General features: G+C 39.4%; 1 pseudogene across 1 annotated transcript; it reads right to left on the reverse strand.

The window, feature by feature from the left end:
- Nucleotides 1-1,051: 1,051 nt before the first annotated feature.
- On the reverse strand, nt 1,052-16,549 carry LOC146472335 (uncharacterized; annotated as a pseudogene). Its single transcript, XR_014866616.1, has 7 exons — nt 16,449-16,549; nt 11,098-11,182; nt 10,235-10,316; nt 8,312-8,892; nt 6,191-6,386; nt 4,992-5,763; nt 1,052-3,397 (listed from the first exon to the last, which is right to left on the reverse strand). The product of XR_014866616.1 is annotated as an uncharacterized LOC146472335 (transcript).
- Between the last annotated feature and the right edge of the window lie 1,840 nt (nt 16,550-18,389).

An 18,389-nucleotide genomic window follows, 5' to 3' on the forward strand; every position in this document is an offset into this window, starting at 1 on the left:
GTGTTCGACTGACGTGGCTCAAAGGTGCGCAGAAATTTCCTTATGTTAGTAGATAAAAGGCCGTTTCTGGACAAGAGAAAGAGTACTAGATCTGAAATTTCCCTGCAGTGTTCTAGAGGTAGTAAATCAAGTTTAATAAAGTTTCATTATAAGCCATGTTCGGGGAATAGTTCAGGACAAATTTTGTCAGTTGCTCTTCGCTGGAGGTTCTCTAGGATCCGACGACCCGTGTCCGACTCTTCTTTACGTCAGTTCTTTTTCTAATTTAAAAAAATAGCAAAGTGTGCCGATTTATACTTCGTGTTTGAATTTTCAAGGAAGAAAGGGCCGTTTGAGACATGGAAATAGGTCTTAACCCGTCGCGTCGGAAGGGGGCAAGGACGGTATGAAGGAGAAGAAGTGGAAATTAAAGACTGCAGGGTACAGATCAGACGGCAAGATGACAATGTTATTAAAGTGTCCACAAAATTCGGATTTCACTCAAGACAACTCTGTTCGAGTAGACGGCTCTTGTGTTTTGCCCTGCCCATGGTTATACCTTTAACACTTTAAGCCCTAACAGTGATCAGAATAAAATTTCTCCTTGCAATTTCAATGCTTATTCAAACCCTGAGGTCATGAGAATTAATGATATGATCACCCATGGTGAATTTTCTTGATATTTTAATTACTTCTCCCTGAGTAAATTTATAACAAAAGTATGGGGACAAGATAGGAGAATTTGTTCTTTGATATTAGGGGCTAAAGGGTTAAGGACGTTGCTCCTAATAGCGAGGAATTTTGTGCACTTTGAATAGGCGGGAAAAGCAGATCTTAGCAAGGGCTATTGGAAGTCAAAAAGAAAATTGGGGGTAACCACACATATTAGAGAATAGTTTAATGCTTAGCGTGCGTATATCGCGTTGTGGATGTACGCGGGAAGTTTGGAGTGCACGTGAGAAGCGTAAGAGTTTCTTGAGTGCTCTCCAAACTTCCCAAGTGCATCTATAACTCGATATACGCACAGCTAGAAGCATGAACCAATTCTTCTATAACATAGCTAAACAAAGTAGTACGCGGAAAATAGGTTTTATTTGTGATTGATTACGAAATTCCCTCTTTGAGCTGTACAGAAAAACAAAGGTTTGTATTGGCTGGTTACATTAAGAAGCCACAAATGCTTCTTTGAATTAGTTTTAACTTTGTAAATACTAAGCAACGGAAACCCGAACTTGTCTGATTTGCGTCACGTCATCTCACGGACGCACGGCCGTGCGCATGTTCAGAAAATAATGTACCATGATGACTCCAATAGGAATTAGATAGGGAAGAACGCGCGCTATGTTATAATCAGAGATAATTGGGGAACAATAATTAGAAAAAGCAGTAAAGCACGTAAAACTGTATGGCTTTTTTAAGGATGGCGCCTACTTTTGCTACTGGGTATACGTTGTGCGTATCTGGAGATACTCGGGTTTCCTATGGGTGGTGCTTACTAATGCAGGGATATTATTGCGCGGTTTAAAACTAAGAGGAGAAAGTATAACTCAGCACGTGCTCTTGGTATTTAAAATGATAATTGGGGGTAACCATGCATTTTTCAGAGAACATAAAACTTCAATTTGGAAAAACGCCATACATTGCATTGTATTTTACGGCTTTTTAGAATAATTGTTACTTAATTATCTCTAAAAAATGCGTGGTTACCTCCAATTTTCTTTTTGAATTCCAATAGCCCTTGCTACGATCTGCTTTTCCCGCATAGTCATAAAGTGCCCAAAAATTATTTCGGTATTAGTAGGCACCGTCCTTAAAACACTCAGATGCACTCTCATTTTCGTCACTATCCTCAGCATCAACATCGACACTGCTAATGCCGCATCATCATCAGCATCATTTTCGTCTTCATCATCATTATCACCATTCTCATTCATAATAAAGGGGACATATTACTTTGTTGTCCGGCGCTGCCATGGTAAACAGTCTCTTGTCAAAGGCTAGACGGATGTATGGCATCTGTTTCCTTGGCAGACCCCTTTTTTCCTTCGTAATGGAGTTCTGAGGGGGCCGGTGGGCACTATACCATGATGTGAATTATATATGTTCCAGGACAGGTTTTGTTTCAATTTTGCTTCAATATGAAAAGCTCTAACTAGTGTAAAAACATTATTGGAGGTATCGTTTGTGCAGGGGCAGGGTCATGGTACTTTAGGTGAAGCCTAAGAGGAGGGTCAGGAAATTTCATTTAGTAACATGGAAGTTTGGAAATGATACCACTGTCTGCGAGGTTCAAGTCCCTACAAGAGAAAATAAGGGATCAGAGAGGGAAACCCCCAGTGTAGCCCTTGGGATTAAGCTATTTTTAGACGTCGTGAAAGCGTAAGTCTGTTTCCCGAGACGTCCGCAAACATACCTGGACGCCTGTAAATGCCACTTAGGAAAGCCATACTGAATATTTAATAGCCGCCATTACGCAATGCGACGTTGTCACGCTCCGATGACTTCGCGTGGCGTCACAATGACCGTTTGCGGACGTCTCGGGAAACCGACTTCCGTTTAGACGATGTCTTACAATAGATTAAGTGAAATTCACATAAAGTTGCCCTCTATGTCCCCTTATTTTTTCTTGGTCCCTAGAAATGGAAAGAGAAAGTTGCAGAACACGGTTCAACAGGAAGCAGATTGGTCTAAATTTCGCTGAAACTAGAAATCCTCTGTCATTAAACATCGCGTTCCCCTAAATTTACAAAATTTACTGAATTGTCGTTCTTCACTTGAATACTTGCTGTAAAATGTAATTCAGCAGTGGATTCAGGGTCGTGTTTCATAGTAGATGTTAAAAAGTAAAATGTTTTGGGTGATAATTCCACATCAATGGGAAGTTTGTTAGATAAAAGTATATCTTTTCCCCCGCCGTCCATTTTAAACTTGTAGGTGCGATTTTCACACACATTTGTCACTTCTACAGCTAACGCAGTTGACCCATAACTCCTTTTCAGAAATAAGAGGCAGCCAGAGTCGAGGTCTTTTGAAACAGTGTCTGCCCCAAACATTTTATGTGGAACAGTATTTTGGGCCGTATCGCCTTCCTTTTCAGCTTCAGCGGTTTGTTCGTTGGCGCACGCGCATAGCCTGGCATCAACTGATTTGTCTGCACATGACTCAAACTTGCTATATCTAGATTGACGGGTATAACTTGTCATCCAAACTTTGCCTTCTGGTTCAGCATAGTGTTGAAGAGAGACTTTAAAAACTTCATCTTCCTTATATCCGCTTGGAGGGACCACGTGTAGGTCCATGGTCGTCTTGATGTAGTCTCTTTGGGAACGCTCCAAGATGTTGGTAAGCGACTTCCCGACTAAACGTTGACAGTTTCCATAGCCATATCTTTGAGGCGAGGAAGTGTTTTCACCATTACCTTAAGACAGAAAAAATTGAACCATCTTGAGCAATAGAGACAAGAAACCTCTTTACTGAATAGTGAAAAAAATACAATGTAACTTCGGTGGATCAATTGCTGACTAGTTTACACGAAAGACGAACGCACAGGGTGATTCACGCAAATGCAGCAGGTGATATACGCAAATGCAGTACCTTGAAACTGTAACAAGTATGACGAAAGTCTAATTTTGCAGACATGGGTTACAGCAACATCAACGATGTCAACTACAGTCAACTACAGTTTATCTTTAGTGATATGAAGTCAAATGGTTAGTAGCAGCCTAAAAGCCATCAAGCTGGGAGCTGGTGATATCGTGACTTCACAATATACCCGTGAAGGATGAATAAATGAATATGAATATATGAAACAAAATATATGTTTCATACATTTGGTGGCGGTGTTTCGGAAGGGTGGTGGCACTCATCTCCAATCGGAGAGCTGACCAGTTTGCTCTTCATTTGAAGAAATTCACCTTCCTTCTCTCTTTGGTCCTCTAGGAATAACTTGCATATAAGCAGGCTATTTAAGTATTCATTTAACCAGGAGAAAATAAGGGGACAGAGAGGGAGACCTCAAGTATAGCCCTTGGGATATTGAATTTCACTTAAGTTATTTTTAGACGTCGTGAAAACAGAAGACTGTTTCCCGAGACGTCCACTCGGGAAACCGACTTCCGTTTAAAGGATGTCTTAAAAAAATAAATAAGTGAAATTCACGTATACCAGCCAACTCCCCTAGTTTCCCTCTTTGTCCCCTTATTTTCTCTTCATTTAACTTATTTCCAAAAGTCTTGACCAGAAAACAATGAAAACTGCCTCGTGACGCAGCCCCTTTTATGTGTATTTCGACCACACATTTAAAGGAACCACGTTTATTAACCGAGCACTGCAACAAAAACAACAACAACAACAACAATACTTTATTTCACCCCATTATTATTACAACAGAAAATATAAATATATACATACAATAGATGATAGGGGTGCTGGCTGCCCGAAATAACCTAAACGTTAAAAATGCCAGGCAGCCAGCTGTAAGAAAAGATATTTAAATGTTAAGGTCAGGGACACAAGAACAAACACACATAAATACACACAAAAATAAAGTTAAACAGAGTTAAGTAAAGTACCAGTATATTAAAATGACCATAATTCTTACGTTGCAAAACAGTATTATTTCTTATCTTAGAATTGCAAAATCGAAATCGAAGTACAGATGTCTAGTAATCTTTGATTAAGTGTTGTTTCATTTTCTTTTTTAATAAAGACAAAGGAGATAATTTAATATCTTCATCAATGGAATTCCACACTGATGGACCTTGAAATCTAATATTGAATATTCCATAATTAGTTCTTGCTTTTGGGAGATAATAAGACTGTTTTGCAGCAAGCCTTGTATTATAGCTATGAATCTGTGTTATTTTTGTGAAAAAAAATAAAAACAGGTGGTAATAGTTGATTGTGATATTTGTACATAAAGATGGCTAAATAAAAAGTTACTAGGTCCAAAAATTTTATAATTTCAAGAGACTGAACCTGGGATTGAGAGCTGATAGTTAACAAGAACTTACCTTTCATGTGTTGTGTTTGTATAGCATCGTTTAAGGTTCCAAGCGCAAATTCCGCCAGCCATTTGTGATTCTCCGAGTTATCCTCAGCCGATTGTAGTCATCAAATCCTTCACATTTACACTTGGTTAGCGGCAACAGTCTCACGTCTTCGCATGTGCGACTTTCTGGTAAAACCGCAAATATACCGGCCTCCGTAGAATTCTGGGGGTTTATCTTTTGAGGGTCATTCAAGGACATGAGCGCTTTATGTACTTCCAGTAAAGTAAAAAGACGCTTTTGGTTTTCAACTAGGGCGGCCATTCTTTGTTGGCCAAGCTTTTCAGCCACGCCATGAGGAATAAGCATGAACAATACTGGATCAAACGTCTCTCTTCTACCTTCTTCAGTGTAACTACTGTATTTTGTATTTCTGTTACCGTGGTCAGAATATATCAAAGTAAAAGTGTCGAGACTCTGAGCCATTTCCATTACAAACTTCGCTAACATCGCGTCCATATTGATCATTCGCACTCCAGTATATTCATGTCCAGTATTGAAATGCATGTATGAAAGCAACGATTTCGCTGTCTTGTTGGCTCGTAACGAAGAGAACACTTTACTTAAGTAATCTAAGAAGTATTGACTGTAGAACTCTCCATTTAAGCACACCTGATATGGGGTCTCGTAGTGATTTGTCTTTTCGTATTTGCTAGTAAACACCGTGCAGCCAAAATGTGACAGACCAAGGTCATCGATGTGTTTCGTGCGTACTTCGCTCTGAAATTCGCTCCACCTGAAGTAAAACGCAAGAATAAGTGCTAAAAAACTTTTAATATTTTCTGCGAAGCCGGCTAGGGACAGCGTACGTGATCGGTGACAATCCCCTACACAAAGCTTGACGGGTGTTGATATAATACCCTCCACCACATTGAGTATAGTTTGCTTAGATTACAGAACTGCAACCACTAATTGTGTTTTTAACAGAACAATATCGCTGACACTTGGTATACCAAGAGGTACGAAAGGTGTTATGAACTTTGTTTCGTCCTGTTGAGGGCCTCCTTCTCTTCATGTTAGTAATCTCTACAACGCATACTCAAGTTATTCAACCTTAATTCTAACATCCCCAACAACGTGCTTTTGAACAAACTGAGTGTTTTCGGCACATCTTAATTTATTCAAAAAGTTCATTTAATAATAAATTAATCTGGCAGATGTACCTTGCTTTAAACTGTTCGTCCTCAACAGGGCTTGCTCTTATGTGAAGGTCCGTTAATCCAATGCCCCACTTGTCATACCAACATAGGTCTTCTTGGAAGAGGGTCTGGTAGCCCCATTTCTTGTAGGTCCCAAACAACACATCTACTCCTAAAGGAGCCTTTGCGGTCTTTGGTGTGTCACTGATTTCATCATCATCTGAAAAGAAAATCAAAAAGTCATGTCCAACACATGTTTGAAAATGTCAAATGATAGCACACCTTGGAAATGGCATTATATCGCGGCGTTATCAACCGCCATGTCCTTCCCATTTCTGTCGCATCCTGCCCGGGGAGCGACTGCTTCTGCAATGTCATGCCAATACCATTTCATGTCAAATACATAACTTGACATTGTAAGATCAACTCACGTCATTTCCCTGTTTTTAAGTGTTTATTTACCTGTAGCGCCATTAACATTTTAGACCATTTTTGCAATTGCCATTGTCATGCCAAGAAAGCTAAGGAGATTGTTCAATTGGCATTGTCATGTCATACTACATCCTTGACATTTCTGCCATCTTTTGTCCTTGCTGTTGATATTTTGTGTCATAGCATCCCACAGCCCTATGGTCTACCATTTCATTGACATGGTCAATTCACGTCTTTGCAATTAGGGTTGCGCACATGCTCAACGTTTCACACTATTTATTTATACTAATTTTTTATGCTCAACAAATACCACTATTATGCTCCATATAAAAACTGTCCTTTTTCGTGATTTTCCTTGCTCGATTGTTGAGATGACTCATCCAAAAATTAAGGTAGCTGACAATGTTGTAGAACTGGAGCTAAGGCTGGAAGCCATGTTTTTGCAAATATATATATAACCAGGCCTGGTCTTAAAGTGTGGTACCTGGGCTGGTGTCTTAAGTGGGAATTTTGTGGTTTTTGCAAAGGCAAAACACTCGAAGAAACTTTGTACTATTATTTCAGCATAAAGTTCAATTCTTTTGCCTCACTATTATGCTCAAAATTATGCCGGCATAATGTGGGCAACCCTATATCACGCAACGCCAGCATTATGTCGTTGTAGCGCCATGTTATGTTATGTTATATCATGTCATGTCACGTTCTATCCATTTGTGTCATACACCGCCGTTGAGTATTTATAATTATGTCATACCTTGCCATGTTACTGACCACTAAGTCATGTATTGATAGCAATCGCAAAACAAGTCCTTGTCGTCGATCAATCAATCAATCAATCAATCAATCAATCAATCAATCAATCAATAAACTTTATTTATCCACGGTAGAAATTAAAGCTAGAAAGCTTATGGGGCCGTGCCAAAAAGAAAAAGATAAAAATACAAAACTACTATCATTATCATCATAAAATCAGCAACTAATTTACATACTGCAATATTACAAGTAACTAAAATTGCATCGGGTTATTTACATCACAAGATTATAAAAACATTCAAAATTTCCAGACCCTCGCTCAGCCTCTTGATCCATATCTAAGATAAGTACAAAATCTAATCATAAGTATACAAAATCTGTGTCCATATGTTGTATGGGCGACTCGGCTGAAAAGTTCAGTTCTCTAAGATCTGATCTGTTGATACTTTGTCATGGCATGTTAAGTCATGTCAATGAAATTGTCATCTTATCTCAAGTCATTCCCTTGCTATTTTCCGCGTTTTCAGCCGTGTTATATGATGCAATGGCGTGTCCTTGCTAGTGCCTTTTTGGTGATACCTCAATAATATGATGTACGAAATTGATTTTGTTGTTTCATCTCTGGGCATGTCAGCTCCATGCCAAATTATGTCGATACATCTCAGTATCACTAACATTTTATGGTACATCATGAAACCAATACTATGTCATATCATTTGCTTGGCAGCTGCCGTTGATGCTTTATATCATGTCAGGTCATGTTTATGCACGACCGTGTCATGTCCTTTGACGTTACCCACTGGTCTTCTGTATATATAATTTCATTAGTGTTGCCACAAGTGATACTAAATCATGCCACATTGTCAAGTTACATGCCACGTCAGAAATTCAAATTTAAACGGCTGTGAAATGACCTCTAAACTCAAAGTTAACGTTAGTGGCATCCTCTAGAACGCTTACCTTTGATTACACCAGAGAAGAAAGGCCTGATGTTGTCAAACGTGTGTTCTCCAACACTCCGTAAAAGCTCAAAGTCCAGTGCGGTGACCTTGATTTCCGGGTCTTGAGCTATCTTGCGAAGCGCCGCGACAGATCTTGGAAGAATGCGATAGAAATGTGGTCTTGCGATAGAGTCCAACACAATCACATTTACATTTATGTTGCTTCTATTGCTGGCATTTTCCTCTCTTTTTAAGATCGGTGGGAAGATAAGTGACTGGAGAATATCTCCGCATCTAATGTACAGAAAGCCGAATCCATTATTCCGGTTTTTCTCTACCTCTTCTTGCACATTTACAGTGAAATTTGTCTTTGACAAAGGCAACCAATCAGTTACTTTTCCCAGGTCTGGATCAACAGAACCTATTTCAGCCACTGAAGAGCCGCAAACCCCAGCATTACAAAACAGTTTATGATATCCCGGTTTTGTTTCTTTGAATGAGCAGATGTCTGGATAACGAGTTTCGTTACATTTTCGGTCTTCAACACGTCCCGGACGTCCGTAATATCTGTAGGCTTGCGCACAACCAACTCTGTCTGGCCTGAAAAGAGAAGAAGCATATTTGACAGTATATTGCGACACTAAAGCATTTGCGAAGAGAAAGCTTGCAAAAAGTTGAAGTTTGAACGGGTTCGAAGCCATGACCCCTTCCAGTGCAGTGCAATACCAACTGAGCTATCAAGCTGATTGGTCGGAAGCTGATAAATCTCCCAGCCATGGTTCACATATCTTACATTTTATTTACTTTCACGTTTATTCATTCACTGCGTAATATGTATTGGGAACTTTCAAATAACCAGCTTCCAGTTGGCTTGATACCTCAGTTGGTAGAGTACTGCACCGGCATCGCAGAGGTCATGGGTTTGAATGAACTGCTTTTCATGTTTTCTTTTTGGACACTTTTTGCAACTTTGATGCCCTATCCCATGCTAAATTTTTTATCCTCAATTCAAATATATTCTTTTACATATTCCACGTTCAGAAGAAGCATAGTTGGAAGTTATTGAACGGTAACGAAAATTAAAAACTGAAGTCATTTGCTCCCCACTATTAAAATCATCAAATAAGACGCATACTTCCGGAATATATCAATTTCCTAATGAAAACAACATCCCCTCCCCCCAACAGGTTCACTGCTCGAGATATAAACATTCCCCTTCACCAGGAACCATCGATATTCGCCAGGATGTTAATTAGTTAGGTCGGCCCTTATACGGCAGCTGTACTCGGTACACAAAAGTTGCTATTGGCCATTTCGAGGTTGAGCAGGGGACTGGGTTTATCCAATTTATCAAGCACATGAAAGACCACGTTAAGACTAGGCATTTGACCAACCTTGGTGGTGTTTAGTTGAAAAACAACCAAGTAATTATTAATTTTGAGACGGCGTCCCCCAAAAACATAAAAATGTTTAAAGAGTTGCTCATTTTTGTTACCCCTGTAAGAGACTGTCATATCGTTACCATTTCGAAGAAACTGAGTTGAAAACCACGATGTCTACCAATTTTTAAGTATATCACAGAAAAAAGAAAAATGTTGAGGGTTTATATGATTTTTTGGGGACACCGTCTCAAAAGTAGAGACGTTTCCATGGATTTGGAACCAGAAACGCTGTGTCAAGTGTTTGATATATTACTTCAAGGTCCATAACTTGGTTGTTATTCAACCAACTAAACAGTACCCAACGTGTTGTGCAATTTTGTTCTAAAATCATACTTGTGATTTCAAATCGAACTCGCGCTGCGCGCTCGTTAAATTTTGAAATCACGCGTATGATTTCAGACCAAATTGCACTCCACTCAGTTCAATTACCATTATTAATAACGCTTTTATTGCCCATATAAAGGACAATACACCGTAGCTAGGTTACCAAAAACTCATACCTGTGAGGCTTGCACTTTATTGCAGATGACCACGTGTCATGGACTGAATTATTTTGCAGACCAAGTTCAGGGCACACGCTTTCTGCCAAACAAGTAGCGTAAGAAGAAGACACAAAATTTAGAAAGCTTCCTTATCTGGAATAGTTTAGCCAACTTTATTTAAATAATTTATAATAGTTTTTCGTGTTACGAAAAACAAAACCACCTAATTGTAGTGACAACACTAATACATATACAACACATGTAAGCTAACTTAAGATAGTCTCCCACTTAGCTATTACGGAAAGGAGCTTTCCGTCACAAGCCAAATAACGGATGTCTTTTGTTGCCGCGCTTACGTTCTGCGCATCTCGAGATACTTGGGTTTCCTATGGGTGGTACCTTCTAATATAGGGTTATTTTTATGCAGTTCAAAACTATGCGGAGAAAGCAGAACTTAACAAGTGCTCTTGGTATCCACAAAGAAAATTGGGGGTAACCATGCATTTTTCAGACATAATAAGGCTTCAATTAAAAAAAAAAAAGCCATACATTGCTTTGTATTTTACTGCCTTTTCGAGTAATTGTTGCTTAATTATCTCCAAATAATGCCCCGCTACCCACAATTTTCTTTCTTGGATTCCAGTAGCCCTTACTAAGGGAGGATTTTACATACAAAATATTCAGTACTAGGAACACATTCGACTACAGTAAACGGATTTGTATAACCCTTCTAGGGCCAAAGATCTCTTCTAGAGTTTTGTAAAACGACCCCGAACATCTGGAGTGTTAAAGAAAGCGCGGCACTACTGCAGGACAAATGTAATGACGCAACTAGCCCGAGGCATGATCACAACCTCTGAGGGAATTATTAAGAGTCTTACCTACGTAACTTCGAAGAAAAGAGAGAAACTGAAACTGTACAACTATTACAGTAATTGACACCAGTGATAGAACAAGGAGAACAACCTGTGTAAACAAAGAATTTAAACAAAGATATTATGGCGAAAGCATGTTTTATCAAATACAAAAACTAAAGTAGACATTTTTACAGCAACAAGACGTTGTTAAATATCTGTACTATAACTGTAACCAGTTCAAACTAAAGAAACCTTGCGCTATTTATCATAGTCTCGGACTAAAACTACTTAATTGTTCTTGACACGGGAACGGAGTGGAAGTCCTAACAACATCAGCCTCTAAACAGAGGCTGATGCGGATAGCGACAAACATAGGACGTCACAGAGGAAGAAGACTACAAACAATGAATTGCAGCAAAAGGCCAAGGAAGTGAAACGTTTTGCATGTAAACTGAATGAAGAAATCATATGATGCTAGGATAATCCGCCCTCTAGGATCTTCCTAGTGCTAAGCTCTTCCTCCCTCCATGTAAAAAGACCCTGAATTGAGTGTGATCTTATTTCCTGTATGTCTGTTTTCACGATGCCGATTGTCCTACAGGTCGTCGACGTCTCGACTAACGTAAGCCACTAAATTAAATATTATGAGTGTTTTCATGATTAACTAAGCTGAAGAGTACGACTGTGTGTGATGATGCGCTTGGTTTTCATCCGACGAAAGAACTGAATTCAGCAAACGCTGATGTAGCGGAGTCTCCCTTGCAGCCTCGCAGCCTCGCAGCGTTGCGTGACGAGACACTGAACGGCTGCGAGGGAGATTGAGGCTGGAAGAGGAAATGTCGTAAAGAAAGTCGGGTGGGTTCTTGAAAATCCACAATTCTGTTTTGAGCATAGAAAGTGGAGGGAACATTTCTTCCACGTGCGCCGCCATCAGCATAATTATTCATCAGAATATATTTGAAGAATAATGAAGGGGATTCTTAAGCAAATGTTTTGTTTGGTTAGATTAATCCTATGCTGTTTCAAGAAAGGCGACTAAAGCGCTAATTTACTAATTTTTTAAATATAATTTCAACGGAGAAACCGCTTCAGCCTGTTCCAGGCTCCTAGAGAGATGCGCGAAGGAGAGTACGAGGGGACGAAAACGCATTCCCCCCTCGTTTTCGTCCCCTCGTACTCTCCTTCGCACATCTCTCTAAGAGCCTGGAACAGGCTAAAACCGCTTGTGTGTTTTTGCTTGCCGATAGGCTTTGCGGGCAGCACATGAAATAGAACGTGTGCCCTTTTTCCGAATTAATTTTGAGAGCATATTCAAATGAGAGTCCACAAGTGACTGCTTGTTTGCGGAAACTAAATAATGAAAATTTGGAGTTAGGTGAATAACTGGAGGTTAGGTGAATAAGTGCAGTTAAGCGAGTAACTGTTTTCACGCGATTTCCGGTAACTTCTGTGAAGAAACGGCCATTAGCTTTCACCTTCTGCTGAGAGACGTAAAATGTTACTGTCAGTATCGCTTTAATTTATTTTCTTTTGTCCTTTTAAATTTTTGGTTTCGTTTGTTTGACGAAAGAATACGTGTAAACCAGTTTAGTTCAGATTTTCCTTCTTAGACAAACTTTTCTCGACATCCGTGCGAGTTTTACTGGCTCAGCTGAAGAGCGAGTTAAATCTTTTGTGATACACAAACGTCCTTTAATTGAATTCAGTCACGTTGGGCGGTTAAAATTATTTTGGGATATTTCACGAAACCAGGCAACGATGGCTTTGTCATGAATTTCTTTTTGTTTCCTTCAATAAAATGAGTTTCTACTTCACTGAACCAAACTTACCGCTGAACCAACGTGATATTTTTTTTAAAATACGCTTTGGAATTACTTCATCGCATCACCATATCCTGGTTTCTAGGAAAGAGCTGTATCCAGTGTTTCCAAAATTAAACTAATTTTTGCCTACTCCGCTATAGCACGTCAAAAATTATCAGATGCTGACATGCAAAGAGTATAACTTGACGTATGTGTGAACTCCAGGGGAAGGGTAGAGGAGAGACCTGGGCACGAGGTTATGAAATCTTCTCACAAACCGTAGACAACATATTGCCAAATGTATTTTTGATCTATGAGCTTTTAAAGAATTAAGTACCATTAATGAAGTACAGTTCGGTTGTTGCCATTTGGATATTTTATCCAAAGATTCTGAGAGTAGAACCACGTTACCTTATTATGAATTCACGGTTTCACCGCAGAGAGATGTTTTCTCGATTGTCGACCCTCAGCGGGACAGTTTGCAAGCGCTTTACAGATTCTGTTTGTGATGCTATTGGGCGCGCGCTAGGGTTGTGGTAAGCAAATACTATCGATCCCTCGATATTATACTAAATGGATCACAAAGGCGAGTTTTGCTATTAAAATAACTCAGTTTTTCATGTGTGAATCCTTCCTCATTTATCACCGAACAAAGAAAGTGAGTTCACGAAGAGCTAAGCCTTTTTGCAGGCTTTTCTTCTTGGCTGAGAAAACTGATTTAAAGCCACGCATGCGCATTTTGCCAAAAAATTGTGACTGGTTGTTTTACTGGAAATAAACCTTTTTATAAGGAACCACTCTTTGGAATTTTGTAAAATTTGACACAACAGTAGTTCCCTAAAAGTGTAATTCGCCTACAAATAAAAACCAAAATTTAAAAGAGGGTATTTCTAAAAATCATATAAGTGCAAAAACAACATTTAGAGGAGATCTCTCTGTTAAAATTACATGAAAGCAGCGTCACTATGTCAGTATTTTATGATTTTTTCTGGATACAAAAAATGGAAAAAATCTAACGAGTGCATTTTCTAAAAATTGAGGAAAACCATTATTTGTGGACGGTTAATAGCTTGCTGCGTTGCTATGGCATCGGCACCTTGCTCAACAAGAAGGATCAAAATTTATTCTTTCTTTGTTAATCTTGCACCATGCTAATTTCGGGTACTCAGAAGTACGTAGTTTTCAAATAATGTCTACTAACACCTGTATGCTGGAAAACTGTGTTCGGCCACCTTAATCTTTGGTTTGTAGCATGCATGCACAGCTCCCATTAGTAACGGCGTATTGAAGGCTGTTACAGACTGTCAATTTATAGCGACAATCGTGGATGGGAAGATGTCCGCAATAGTGGTTTATGTAGCAGGATTGCAGATTGCGTGCAGGTTCCGTCTTTTTGATTTCGCGCCAAAATCGAACGAACATGTTTCACTGTAAATTCTAAGAGTTGACACAGTCCTGCGTGTAGATTATAACAATAGAGTTGATGTTCGCGGGCGTAAATATGTTTTTTGCCCGACTCAGGCTCATTTTAGCCCGAGCCGCAGGCCAGGGCTAAAATGAGTTCTGAGAAGGGCCAAAAACATATTTACGCCCAAGAACATCAACTCTATTACTATTATAATAATTTCAGAGGGCATTCACAAAAGAAATGAAAGACAGGCGTTTATTTTACAGTTGTTTCATTGTTCAAAACTATTCATTGTCGCATAAGCTTTGAACTTCAACAGAACACCGCAAAATTTGTCGAGAGAATATTGCTTCTAAGTTTTCAAAGGGAAAATAACAGAATTTTGTGAGCGGCGAAGACATGGTCACTTGCAAGTGTTAAAATTAATTGTGCAAGTGCTAAACTGAGCAGGTTTCGCTCGACGAAGACAAACTGTTTACCTTCACCTCGCCGCCGGCCATGGAGCTACTACAGGCATTATTTCCACCATCGTCCACCAGTTTCTGTAAGTCCTTTTCTCTAGCTAGCTGAAACTACTGGGAATTTGCTTCTTCGTTAGGTTTTTCAGCCATTTTGTAGCTCAAAACAATTTTTTTGCAGATGGCAGCGCTTCCAGTCAAACAAGCAAGAAAACGGCTCGAACAGTTGAATGGTTTCCAGTTCTGATTGGCTGGCTACGTTATGTTCTTGTTTCTCATTGGCTTAGAGCAACGGGCTAAAATATATTTTAGCCCGCTGAATTTTCCATTTTAGCCCGCAAAATACGCCGCAATGCCCGATGAAATTGTTATAATACGCAAGGACCAAACCGTGCACTGACAAAATAGGTAAAAATAAACTTAGGGTACCGAGAAAGCGAGAAGGGTTCCCGTGCTTCGCAACTACAATGTATAAATCAAACTGAAAGAGTCCCTGCACACGTGTGTCGCACGAAAGACAAACCGGAAATTTAGTTTTTGATGTAGTGATGTCCTTAAACTGAGCAGCATACACCGAGAAGCGATGTAGTAAATGCATATCTTTTAAAAACGCCAGACAGTTAAAATATTGTACATTGTAAAGGCAGGTTTACACATGCGATTTTTGATGCAATTTTTGTTGCCATTTCCACTGCGATTTTTGTCACCGCCAAGTTGCAACTTCAAATCGCGCGTGTAAACCGGCTGCGATTTCAGTTTGACTCGAATGCGATTTCAGCGCGACATCGCTGCAATTTCTATGAAACATGGTAATTTTGGAGCAGCGGTTTTCAAAAATATTCACAGTTCATTTTACCAAAAGTTAAGCTTAAATTTACGGCTTAACAGTTGCCAGGGTAGTGTCACAACAACAACCGGCTAACGAAAGACGCCCTGTAAATTGTCAGAGGCAAACTATAGAAATTTAACATGAAAAAGACCGAAAAAGAATAGAAAACTAAAACAACTTACCATTTAAGGGCTCTTCTGGTTGACAGCTCTCATTGATACAGCGTGTAATTTCCTGTACGGCCGCCTTCCTTTTGTGGTTTAGTTTATACTCTTGTGATGCCGTTTTATAAAGGCATTCATATTTTTGGCCACAGCTCAATTAGAGTCTCTTCCTCTTTATAAGACCACTGATGGTTCTTTTTTTCAGGTGGTTTGAACCTTTTGTTTTCTTCCGGGGTCGCACTATGCATGGCCATGTTTGCTGGAACAAAATGGCGTGCAACAGGTACCAAGCAACCTGTGGGGACCCGGCTGATACGTCATTTTTGACGCATTTGGCTGAAAAATCGCCGCCAAATTGCATCAAGTTCGAGCATGTTCGAAACTCGCGGCGACAAAGCGCGATAAATCGCACTGAAATCGCAGCCGGTTTACACGCGCGATTTGAAGTTGCACCTTAATTGGCGGCGACAAAAATCGCAGTGGAAATCGCGACAAAAATTGCATCAAAATGGCATGTGTAAACTAGCCTTAAGGGTTACCGATGAGAAAGGTCTCTTTGAAGAATTTTGACATCAAAATTGCAATGTGTTTCGTTTTAAAATGTTGCCCCGTCTGCCAGTATCGAACGGAGCATTTTCGATTCTATTTAATACACCAACACTTTGATCGCAACACTAAGTAATGTGAACAAATATATCAGACCAGGCTACTTACCAAACCTTTGCGATGTGGCAACATTTCCACTTCAATGAAGTCGGTTTGAACAATTCAGTTCCCGTTCGTATTTCTTGCTTGTAAAATTGTTCTTCTATAAATTCCAAATACCTTCACGCCTATTTAAGCGTGTACCCCAAATTTTGGGGTCGTTAAATATTCATTTATTCAAGCTATTGTTCTCCCTTTGTTGAACAATTTCCGACAATAAGGCATGTTTACGAAGATGGCAAACTCTTTTGAAGTAGGTGATACACTTTATCTTTCCCTGGGGAAGCTAGAGAAATGAATCACCATGATTACATCGACTCGCAACGCGCCGCTTGCCCGCTTCAGGATCGAGATTTTTAAAAACAATAAACAAATTCCGTTCGCTAAACGGATACATGGATTTGCCGATTTGTTTACAGCGTTCTATTAAGGATTCTCGCTTTTCAGCTAAAAATTACCTAGAGAATCACTGTTTTTAAAATGTACATGAGGTCAAAAAGAGCTGGTGGTACAGTGGCCAAAGAGCTAATGTTATTGTTTGTCAATGCGTCATTAAGAATAATCAGAATGCGACTTCCACGCTGGATTTCCCTGTTTTCTTTTTTTTATTCCTTTTTTGCTTTGATATTTTGGAATCTCTTTGCTGTCTTTGCTAGGAGCAAGTATTTTTGAAACATAAACTTAATTATTATCCACCGCGTCTTCACTCGTAATATAAAAAGCGCCCAACATCAAATGCCGGTTTGTTTACGGTGAATTACAACTACAACTCTTTTCACAGCTCCTCCTTTTCACGCTTTCTTTAGGGAATACAAATCAGTGTTTAACTGTTAGCTTTTTCGTGAAAAAAAGTTTCATTAAAGAAATGGTATTCATTTCCACACAGTACACGCGTCGGGAAGATGATATCATGCCATGCACAAATTTAATTAAGCATAATAACTTCGCTGTTCTAAGCACCGCTTGACAAAAAATATCGAAACTCGGCTTACAGTGATCAAAACACCACGTTTGAGATCTCTTTTTAAAACTCTCAAAAGACTCTTCGTTCATTGATATTTTGTGAAGAACTCAAATCCATCAAATGTCTGCAGTGATCTGCAGAGTTCCCAAAAATATCAAGAACAAAAGAATACTCTCGCAACTTCGCGGCTCAAGGCTGCTTAATTTAGGCTATTGTTCCTGTCTTTTGAATTCGCTTCTTGGTCTTCCTGCAAAGTTCTCACCTTTTCTCAACCGAGTAAAAACCTAAAAACGAACTAATTTGCATCATTCTTACTCCCGGGATAGTAAATCGAACTCAATCCAACTCAATCCGTGGATTGAGTTCGGTAATCGAACAAAATCGAACACCAGACTTTCAGTGAGTTTGATTTCCGAACAAATCAAATTCAATCGAACAAATCGAACTCAATCGAACTCAATCCATCTGATTGTGTTAAATTGAGTTCGGAAACCGAAGTCAATCGAACACAATTCAATTGATTGAGTTCGATTGCCTCTGGTAAACCTATACAAAGCAAGCCCAAAGCAAGCCCATTCAATAACAGAAACCCCATGTATAAACTGTCCACGGCAGTTAAGAGATTAGAACAGAACGGAACAAAGCTATCATTATTCCCGCGGGTGTATTCCAAAATTGTCGTGATCAAGTGCGGTTGAAAAATTTTCTTGGTTTAAAAATTTTCAAACCAGTTTGAATTTATTCCTCTTTGTCTCAGATTATGGTAGTGAATACTGTACAAAGGAAAATAACAATTAACCTGATTTTCCATTACTGAAATAGGGAAGTCCGGTAGTCTTAATTTGTCATTTTAAGTGTTAAAGCCGCCGTTACACGTTGAAACTTTTAGCTAAAACTTGTGCGCAACGGCGAACAAGAACAGTTTCGCGAAGAGGTGTTACACGGTGAAACTCTTGTTTTGTCACCACTGCGACCGTTGCGAGCCG

The sequence above is a fragment of the Pavona decussata genome, unplaced genomic scaffold (genome assembly GCF_977016875.1).
Source record: "Pavona decussata unplaced genomic scaffold, jaPavDecu1.1 SCAFFOLD_100, whole genome shotgun sequence".
Lineage (NCBI taxonomy): Eukaryota > Metazoa > Cnidaria > Anthozoa > Scleractinia > Agariciidae > Pavona > Pavona decussata.